Genomic DNA, 11,256 nt, shown 5'->3' on the forward strand with positions numbered 1-11,256 from the left:
TCATTCCGTATCGGTAAATAAGAACTGCAAATTTCTTCGTTTTATTCAAAACATATATTAATGACATCCTGAATGAAAATATCCTATTGTTTATGTTCACTCTTTCACGATGAAGGCTCATCATAAACAACCCATTCATATAATTTTTTGTCCAGGGGGGGGGTAAGTGCCCTATATTTCCCCACTCCCCCAATGTACACCAATACTTTGCATTCAGCTCTCCCTCTTTGGAACCTACATGAAGTTGAACGGTATACACATAATATAATTTAATATATTATAATCAGGTGCCAACAATATTAACCACACAATTAATAATCATGCTTCAGGTCTGCTGCTCTTGACGTCTTATTTTCAACCATAAATTCCAATACTATTTAATTTGGTTATTTTTTTAAATAAACCAACATCAACTACGAAACAAATTTACTTTTACTAAAATCCGTGTTATGTAAGCTATATAGTTCATGATGTGAGCTATAGTCCCATCATATTATATTTCTACGCATTATAATGTTGTAACGGCATGCATTATTCTGGTTATAATGTATAAGTTTTGAACTCGACACACAATTTTCGTATTATGTATATACTAAATCATAGGTTTAATATACAAATTGTGTGTACTGTGTACCTATTATTGTATATTAATATTATTTGTGTATAACGCATGCGCGAATTAGTATGCAAACACGGTATTACAGTATAATACGTTGTAGGTACTACACAACTACACTTGCGATTTTTAGGCAAATATCAATAATTATATATTTTACAATAATTTATTAAACAACAAAAAACAGTGAACATTGCATGAGTAACGTGGTGCACTGGTGCCACAGTAGTATGTGTGTAGTATAGTATGTAAAATATGTATAGTTTAATATGCTCATCACGACAATCGTCGGACGCGTACGTAGCTACTTCATTATATTTATTTAATTGAAAACGAGAACAAACTGTATTGTGCTGTTATAATTAATTTGTTTACCTCGATACAATTATTATAAAAATAATAATTATATTATATTTTCTCAGACGCATGTTCGGCGGAGAGTGATATGGTACGTTCCGCGTAGGTACGCGTAGGTACGCGTAATATGCTATATATTATATAAATCAAACATAAGCTGTGTCACTAAGTTTAACTGTATTATACTTATGTTATAAATTATAAAACTCGTCATGTTCCACAAAGCCTCAAATAATTATAATCGAATAAAGGGTTCTCATTTTATTTTTAAATAATATTTCATATAATCACCCTCCCTCACCCAGAAAAAAAGGTGTTTTCATTACTTTTCAGTACGGCCTTGAATATGTAGAATTGTAGACCAGTATAATAGGAGTGTTAAAGTATGATACACTCGTAAACATTTCGCCAAAGGTCGCAATCAAGTGTATAATAATTTTGTAACACATTATTATTTTATAGAATTCATAATGGATTTCTAAACAACAGGAAAATTTGTGCGCATATCTCGCGATAACACGTATGCGATATTTTGCAGCGCCAAATGACCCCGCGCGGTTGCAGTGCACAGAAATATGCGCGCGATGCAACAGGAAGACCATGATGTCATTCGAACGGCATTATTAATATTATTTTTTCGCAATCTCGAACCGCACACAAATACAACGCACACGCATATTCGCATTTAGTGCGCGTACAACGTATGCCATATACTCATATGTAATATTATTGCACAATAATTATATTATGTTCATGTACGTTAGGTATATAAGCGTGCGCGCGCATCGTGTACAGTGCAAAAGAACTTAAAGAATTGCAGAACCGATGGTACCTAGCGCTAATCAATTTTTAAATTTTTTTTAAGCTCGCAAACAAAGCAAACTAATTCTTAAAAAGCTAAAATACTGTACTTAAATACTATTAATATCTGAAATTCAGTTATTTTTTATTAATAAGCATTTGTTTTGATATTATAATGCGATGAGTAAAATTACAATAAAGAAAAGTTATACGTGATGCCTACTTCTAAATTCTAGGTAGGTATTTATACTAAAAATAAAAATAAATATTTGTTCAATTTAAACGGCACGGTGTTTACATTGTACGTAGGTATATCAACGTGCGTTTATAGTAAAGAATAATTCTAGTGTTTCAGATTACAGAGTGAAAATAGAGACCGTCGACGATAAAAAAAATGAAAATTGTTCATTGTCATACACGCACAGATTGTTAATTAAATTGCCTGCAAATCCTCCGGATACACACCCCCCACATACCGTATTGCAATATGATGTGTAAGTATATAAGGGTATACTATCACGAGGGCTTGCAAACATTATAATAATAACGTGATACATGATAAAAAAAAAATTGACTGAAATTTAATAAAAATAATTGAAACAGAAAATAGTAAACGGAAAAAATAAAATACTGTAAAATCTTGTAACAGAATGGCAAACAAAATATAGAAATATCATTGAACAAAAAATAATGCAAAGTGAAATGATAAAACCATTTTATATTTCTGTATTAGTTTTGTGGAATTATTTTTATCTTTATACTATCGGTAATTTTAATTATGTATACTTACTGCGTAAATAGGAATTTAACATTACGTTCTCTCATAGACCGTAGTCCCACATCATATGACGCCTATTTCTCAACAGATTTATTTAATATTTATTAAGAAGACGTATATATACCCACGCCATGTGTTGTTTCTTTCGTACTAGTACGTACAAGCGCACAACATGACCAAACTTTACTTGTAATAGTTGAATAAGAATCCTTTTTACTCTATTGTTATTTTTAATATAAGAGTAAAAAAAAAAAAAAAACGGTAGACCTCACCGGTTTAAGTCACATACTAAAACATGTTCAGGTAGATAATCGTTGATGGTTGGGATAGAAGAAAAGGGAACATAGAAAGTTCACGTTTTTGAAGGTATGACCTCTAAAATTAATACGGGAAATAGCATTAAAGCTGCAACGTATTTAATGCTTTTTGGACAAGACTGTATAGTCATGATAAGGACAGAAAATTTCTTAAGATATACCAATGATGTATGTATTATAATATTTATAGGCGTATTTCGTTTATATTTTATTATATATTATACATACTATATTTGTGTGGTTATAGGATGGACGTACATGACGTATGCTATATGAATTATGTGCAACTGTGGAGACGCGCGATGTTGCAAAACGATAATGACGAACAGCGATTGCCATTGTGCGAGTGTGTTGTAGACCTAAATACCACATAAGCCATGATATTATATACATGAAAAAGCGCACACACGCACGCACTTCTGTTACGTCCAAGGACACATTTGGGAATGGGTTGCGTAATATATTATTATTATTACTATTATTATTTTTATTATTATGTTAATTATATACGCGCGCAACGATCGTCGGAATAATACGCGGGCTCGATGTCCGACTATAATATTGTTAAAATATTAAATATTATTATAATAATACGCATCACAACGCGCATTTAATTTATAACTCGCTAAGTATTATATTATTAGTAATTATCATTATAATATATTACGCATTACATGCTTTGTACGTGTGTGTATAAAATATGCGTCGTTATTATTTCTCATATAGTCGTATATTATATACATGAAGATCCGTGGTATATTATTGTTATATTTTAAGGCTTAAACAATTTTATAATAATATTATGCAATGATTGACGTATAACCTAACCTAACCTAACCTAACCATACCGTACGGCCCTATTAGCTGGTCCTATTATGGGCCTTAAGCAGAAATTCGGGAGGTTTATGAAAAACCAAAAGCGCAATTGCAGAATACAAGTAATATTTAAATTAAATAATCATAATTATTATATATACTATTTTCATTTTCGGCATTTTCAACACTTAACATATCCCATACCATACCTACCTACTTAGGGCAATGGAGAAAAATCCTTAGCATGAGTCCTGACTATCGATACCCTATAAATCCCTATTTAAACAGTGTTTTCACAACCCTGCGAATTGGAAAAATACATACAAGCAATAAGATGGGTTTATTAATCTCCAGATGTAGAAATGTATAATTATAATTCCATGTCATTATTATACAAAGCACAATACGATATGAGAATAGTGTAAATAATATACATATATACATTTTGTACAAGTTTATTCATAGGCCCATAGGCGCAATATTTATAGTGCAGGAAAGCTATAAGCCTCCACAGTTGTATATGTCTCCGAAAAAACTCAATATTTTACTCAACATGGGAATGTATGAAAACATTTTCATCTCTACATCATAATCTTCAGCCCCCCCCCCCTTACAGATCTTAAATACAATTTGTTCCTATGAGTATATTGTATTATACACGATTCAAAACTTAGGTACCTAGTACCTAAGTATATAAGGTATTGAATACGCAAACCGTTGTTTGTTCCTCAATATAATGGAAGTGGAGAAATATTTGTAATGCATAATATATATTGTATACTTCAGATATGACTATGTACATATAAGTATGCTGTTTTTTAGTTTTTTGAACGATTTTTCATCAATTATCAAACACCATCTATATAAATAATATAATTCCTGTAAACATTTTTAGAACGTATAGTAGGTATACATTAACACGAAACAATTATCAATGAAGCCACATATACATTATACACTGTATTACACATATGTTTATACTTCGAGTAAAATGGATATAAAGTCAGAAGTTTCAAACATGTTATAGGTAATATAAACTTTAATAAGTTACTTATTTTATATCCGAATACAATAATTTTTCCTGTTAAAATTTAAGCTTTGAAAACGTAAAATATTAAATAAAGAGCATGCCTTTTGTGTAATATTTCAGCAATTCGTAGTAATCGCTGCAATAAATCACAGCAATCGTATTTTTTCTGAAAACAATGTTCGTGCCCCGATCATAATAATATCATAAACATATAGTTCACGTCCACAAAAAACTAACGATGTAGCATATAGGTATATACGCATATAATACCAGTCTATATTGAATTCACCATACTCCCATTATATTAATATTATAAATCGATAATTATTGTGCCGTGAGCGCGCTTTGTACATTACAATAAATATTTCATAGATGATAATAATTATATTATTATATTAACTACCCACATATTATTATTATTGTTGTTGTTCGTGGGTTGGCAAGCCTGCTACAGCCTCCTGCGACATCGCGGATATGTGGCGACTAATATAAAACCGGAAGGGTTAAACAATTTTTTGTTTTCATTTTTTTTAAAAAACACTCTACCGGAGATTATTATATATTATATTTTATTATAATAACACACACACATATATATATATAAGTACATAATATACTCTGTGACGGCGCGGGGCGAAAAATAAAACCGGTTGCGCCGGGCGTATATAATATAATATGTAATACCCACCACCAATAACAATACAAGACGACGCTAGTACATATTATATACATACAATATATATATATATATACACGATCCCTCTATTCCATTTCCCCCCTTCCCCCACACGCACTCAACCAAATGACGCCGCCTAGGTTTTTATTTAATTTTTCGTCAAACCGAAAACTGCACCGGCTGCGGACCGCGAAGAGAACTAACCACACAAGGAACGTGGATGAGGGAGAGACGGCGGCGGTGGCGTTGGCGGACTGTTGTAAAGACGAGGGGGCCACAACAGCAGCAGACGGGCACCGATAATTTAATGGTAGAAAAATAATAATAATGTGCAACTTATATACTTATACTCGTGTATACAGGCATACTATACATATCATACACTGCGAAGCTCTCTTTCAGTCAATCATTATAAGTAGGTACGAACCTAACAGCCTAAGTAACATTACTTATTAACTATACACACTGGTGAAGGGGGAAGGAGGGTATTAAAACTCACTTGGATTTTTTCACTGTACCTATATAAAAAACATTTATTTTTTTAAATGCCCCCCGCCCTACTGAAAATACACCGATCGAAAATTTATGCGTATGCGCAACTGTTTGTACCTATATACTTCAGATAGGTATATAGTGCAAAACGATTGCATGTTGTGTTGCGGATTTCTGATCAATCGCTTCGACTGTAACACTTGGAGTTATATTTTGAAAATTTCATGTGTACGAAAATATAAAACCGCTGCAGCGTGCAAGCGAATTTTACAATGCTTTATCAATACGTTAACATGGTTTTATGTTTTAAATTTTTTGTCGTGTAAATGATAAGTCACATCATAGACGTAGAAGAATTTCAAGACAGTGCGATAATCTTCTAAGATAACAATATTATCACCCGGAAAAACTACATTCACATTATACATATATGTCACATATGTACTGCACTCTACTCAAGCAACACTACATATACATTTACCCATGGGAATATGTATATGCTTGTCAATAACTCCAATGTAAGCACCAGCCTTATGTATTTGAGTTCACGTATGGAAGGACTTTCACTAACGTTCACTCCACTGCAGAAATATCAAAATCTCATTTTGCCAATTTAGCACGTAGTAGAATTTTTCTCGCGAATGAAGACGATTATTATTATATATATATATATATATATATATATATTTATTATTTATATACCTAAATTTATTATAAGTTCGCGTTCTGCAGTTTCGGTAACAAACGCTGACTGAAATATATACGAACTCGTAGGCAACGGATCCAGAAATGGCGAAGGGGAGCTAACGAAGGGGAGGTAGGGAGGGGATACGACCGCGTTATAAAATTATAATCCCCATACAAAAAATCACTCGTCCCCCCTCCCCATGTGGCAGTTGTTTAAAGTAATAATTGTACTTTTACTCTCGACGAAATTGTATAGGAGGATGATACGCGTATTTGACAAGAAAATTAATTCGTATTTCGTTTGATAAAGATACAACTAATAAGTCCCTCTATATTGTAAATTTCTATAATCGTTGTGCAATTGGTATGTTAATAATTTATAATTATATATTATACATTGCACATCAGATACCTATGATACATGATGTAGTCATGCAATAGTGAAACGAATACACCTATTTACCGTTTAAGTCTATATATTATATTAAAATGTACGATCAATAAATATATCTACTTAATTAACGATGTGCTGATGAAACTTGATAAATATATTATATAATTTAAATATATAGGTACCTATATAGATAAGCGCTTACTATTCTTACACACACGCGTATAGGTATAATATAATATGTATAGATAATAGGTACCTATACGTGCAGCATAAATGCATACTATTATATACTATGCAATGTGCATATACTGCATAATAGGTACGTGCTACAGGCGCAATATGATATAAGTAAAATATAATTAAATATACTGCGTAGTGCGTTGTAATATATTATTAACCTATTCCAGCCAATTTTTGAAGCACTCGTGAGACTTATATCGCCAAGAATCTGACGAAACATACGGATATTTGAAGAAAATCTATGCATACATCAGCATAGGGTAAATTTGTTATGATACACAGTTGTAAGACGGAGACGAGACAACAAATGGTTAGTCCTCTTAATACGTCTTGGAAAATCAAACGTATAGGTATACCCGGGCACAATAATGTACAAAATATACGAGCGTATATAAATATGATATGATATCAGTACTATATGTATTGAAATATAATATAATATTGTATTGATGGCATATTGGCATGTATACTATATAGTATATACACTATACAGGTAAAACAATAATATAACGAAGAAAAACGATTTCAAACGGAATGAAAAATAAAACCGTCAAAGACAGAGTTTCATTGGCATTCGATTTTTTTTCCTTTACAGACTTTTGTCCTGTGCACATAGTCAATAAAAGCTACACATAAGTATAATATTATATTACATTTGCGATGTTCGTGATATTTTCGTACTTATAAGGTATTAACGGCAGAGTTTAATATAGTTAATACCGTGCACATAATAATATATAGTGACGTTCGTGTTCGATTTATTTTTTTATTTATGCGCTGCCGTCGTCCGCATACCGGTAGAAGTGGGTACCTATATGTATAGTAAATTATTGCAAAAAAATAGAATAATATTTATCGGTACGCCAAAATAATAACAACGCGTCGAGTAAACAATAACAATAGGTATAGTATATGCGATGTACAGTTAGGCTGGTATACTCTTTTTTAATTTCTTTATTATAATATGCATGCGCAATGCGTATATACTTGTTAATCGTTGTAAGAATGTGATCTTGAACTGGATCGGTAGGTATAATATTGTACAAGAACTGCTGCGAGGTGTTGTTTTTCAACATTTCAATGTCAACGTTTTATTTATTTTTATTTTTTGTTTGAGACACGCGTATTAAATTTCATGACTCGGCTTTATATAATATTATTGTGAACACGAGAATATCGACATTTCCATACGGCAAAACCTATAATATTATATATTAAATAATAATTTATTTACAACAATGAACTAGTAATATTTACAGGAAAACAGACGAATTATTATTATTATCATCATCATCATCGTAACGAAAACAGCTCTACTGTCGCCCACAATATCTAAATATACAGCAATATATCAAACTTAATAAACACGTGAATAAATGAAACCATACACATATATCATTATGGTTCGTTCATGTATTAAACAACTGCAGTTCACATGTATTATGGGCATATAATATATTAAATTATATGAGTATATAGGCAGGTATATCAAATTTTAATGGTTGAAAAATGTCCATTATAGGTAATTAAAAAATTCAATATTATTTCTTCAACAATCGTGTCAAACAAAGGAGGTAACTATAGATTAGGAATATGATGATAGAACATTTTTGTTTTTTTTTTTTTGTCAAACGTCACTGAAACTTTATTATATTTTTATGTAAGTGTACATTTAATTGTCATTGTTTTGTAATTAAAAGGGTTCAATTAAAAAAAATGTTTAAACGTACCTAATATTTTGAATGTTTCGAAAATTATAAAAATTAATCAATCTTTTATGCAGTAAAAAACACGAATCAAATTCAAGATCGTATATTCAAAATAATATTTCATGCTCCCATTTATTGTCGAGCTATACAGTTAACCTAAATACAGACATATTATAGAGTATAACGATCCTAATCATATACATATACATCATAAAAACATATAGGTAAAGTTGTGTAAAATATACTATTAATAATATAGTACCTTTTTTTTTTTTCTGTTTTAACCGACGACGCCGAATAATATAGTACCTACCTACTATAATATATACTATATAAATATTTACTATCTGTCATCACTGTAGAATATCCATCACTATATATATATATTATATATACCATGGCTATGCACCGTTAAAGTATATCATATACATACCAATATAATGTGGAAATATTTTAACAACAAATACTCTCATCATCTCCAATAAGTAAACGTTTATTTGCAAATATCCTTTACACATATACGTAATTTGATTTCAACACAAAAACAATATTTTTGAAAATATACATAATATCAAATATGGAGATATTATAGAAAATACGAACTGTTTTTAATAATATATAAGTACAAAATTGATCTTCTCATTCCGATCGGCAACCGCTATTCGTCCATTGAATAGCTTAAGCGTTGGTGGGTTTTCGAATTCGAATATGTCTCTTGAATCGAGATTTGAACAAGTACAATATACGTATATACTTAAATAGTACTTAAAGCAAAGAAAAAAAAAATCGAAGAGCAAAAAATAAGTAATCATCACTCGTGCCGCATTGGACACCGAATATGCAGATTCGACGATGAACAGTCCAGCAATAATAATGAGTCTAAAAAACCAATCATCTTACTAATCTTCATCCATTTTAAATGTACATACATGTTACACGTACACATACCTATTATTGTATATTTACGTTAAAAATATCCAGAATTAAATTTTCATTTACAAATATTTGTAATCCCATTAGTTCATGGGCTCGGGGTAACTCATAGTTTAAAGAAGAAAAACAAATTTTGGTTAGTTAAAATGTGGAGATATCAAAAGCCTTAAGTTAATTTATCTTAAAATAGGTGATATACCGACATATAATATGTAGTATGGTGGTATGGAAGTGTTTTAAATCAAAACCACATCGATTAAATTACAGTAGGCAATTTCAGTATGTTATATGAAACCAAAAACAATATGCAAATATTTGTTGAATTCGTTTGTATTTATAGTATATTATTGTATAATTAAACACGGCAAATAAAATTATTTACTCTGCATAGACCTAACTTAGTATTAAACAACTGTAGGTAAGTATTTATTTTTTTTAAATTAAAAAATATTAGTTATAGTAACGTTGTACATAATTCTGTAGGTATTATGTATTATGCGTGTTATATAACAGCGCCAGATGAGGATCTATATAGGTAACATATTAATCGATCTTTATTACTCGCCTCATATTTTGAAAGTCCAAACAAAACTGCACATTATGAATTCCAATCATATTATTATAATATTACCATACAAATAAACAAGATATGTTATTACCGGCCAGTCCAGTGTTTTGTTCCATCCCAATGCCTGCATTTGTATGATTCCTGACGCATGCAGTGTGTGGGAAAATCACATATAATGTATATAAACAGAAAATTCACTGATAAAAAATTTAACCGGAATTTCGCAACAAGACGTTCTTTTAATGCGTTTTTTGCGATGTATAGCGACATTATATACATATCAGTGACACAAATCCCGCAGCGATCGAATATAGGTATATAAATATCATCATGGATTCCACAGAAATTTTCTTATCCGGTTAGTGTGCTTTTCTTTCTTTCAGGGTCCCCTTAAAATGTACGTATACCTGGCGCGCCACAATCTCACAAATGTCATTAGCTTCAAAGATATATCGTATAAGTATGATATAACACATCGTCAACCACGACTTATTTAACAACGATAGGTACAATACCATCACACACGATGCTTACAATTGTAAGATCATATTGGTATAATAATGAAATGTAGGAAAGACGAGTATACAAGTGGTTGTTCGTTAAGTATGGTGCATATATGTTCAGCAGTAGTATATAAATATAAATATTATACTCGCATATATATATATATATATATAGGTATACATTATATATCATACAAGTGTATATCTCTATACAGGATGTCTCTGGATGGTTATCCATATCTACTACCTACTTCACTGAAGTATCCCATACAATGAGCATAATATATGCAGACTACATTTAAAATCTCACATTCAAACACTCAGTGGAAATATTAATAA

The 11,256-nt window shown here is 30.9% G+C and overlaps 1 long non-coding RNA gene across 2 annotated transcripts; it reads left to right on the top strand.

Annotated features, from left to right (window-relative positions):
- The first annotated feature begins 1,686 nt into the window (after nucleotides 1–1,686).
- On the top strand, nucleotides 1,687–3,485 carry LOC149057357 (uncharacterized). Of its 2 annotated transcripts, XR_016191037.1 has the most exons (4): nucleotides 1,687–2,010; nucleotides 2,122–2,268; nucleotides 2,856–3,037; nucleotides 3,117–3,485. It is a non-coding gene; the product is annotated as an uncharacterized LOC149057357 (long non-coding RNA). The 2 variants fall into 2 exon arrangements; XR_016191036.1 differs by lacking the exon at nucleotides 2,856–3,037.
- The last annotated feature ends 7,771 nt before the right edge of the window (nucleotides 3,486–11,256 follow it).

Source organism: Diuraphis noxia, unplaced genomic scaffold, assembly GCF_037042655.1.
Source record: "Diuraphis noxia isolate RWA-SAM2 unplaced genomic scaffold, SU_Dnox_SAM2 contig0003, whole genome shotgun sequence".
Taxonomy (NCBI): domain Eukaryota; kingdom Metazoa; phylum Arthropoda; class Insecta; order Hemiptera; family Aphididae; genus Diuraphis; species Diuraphis noxia.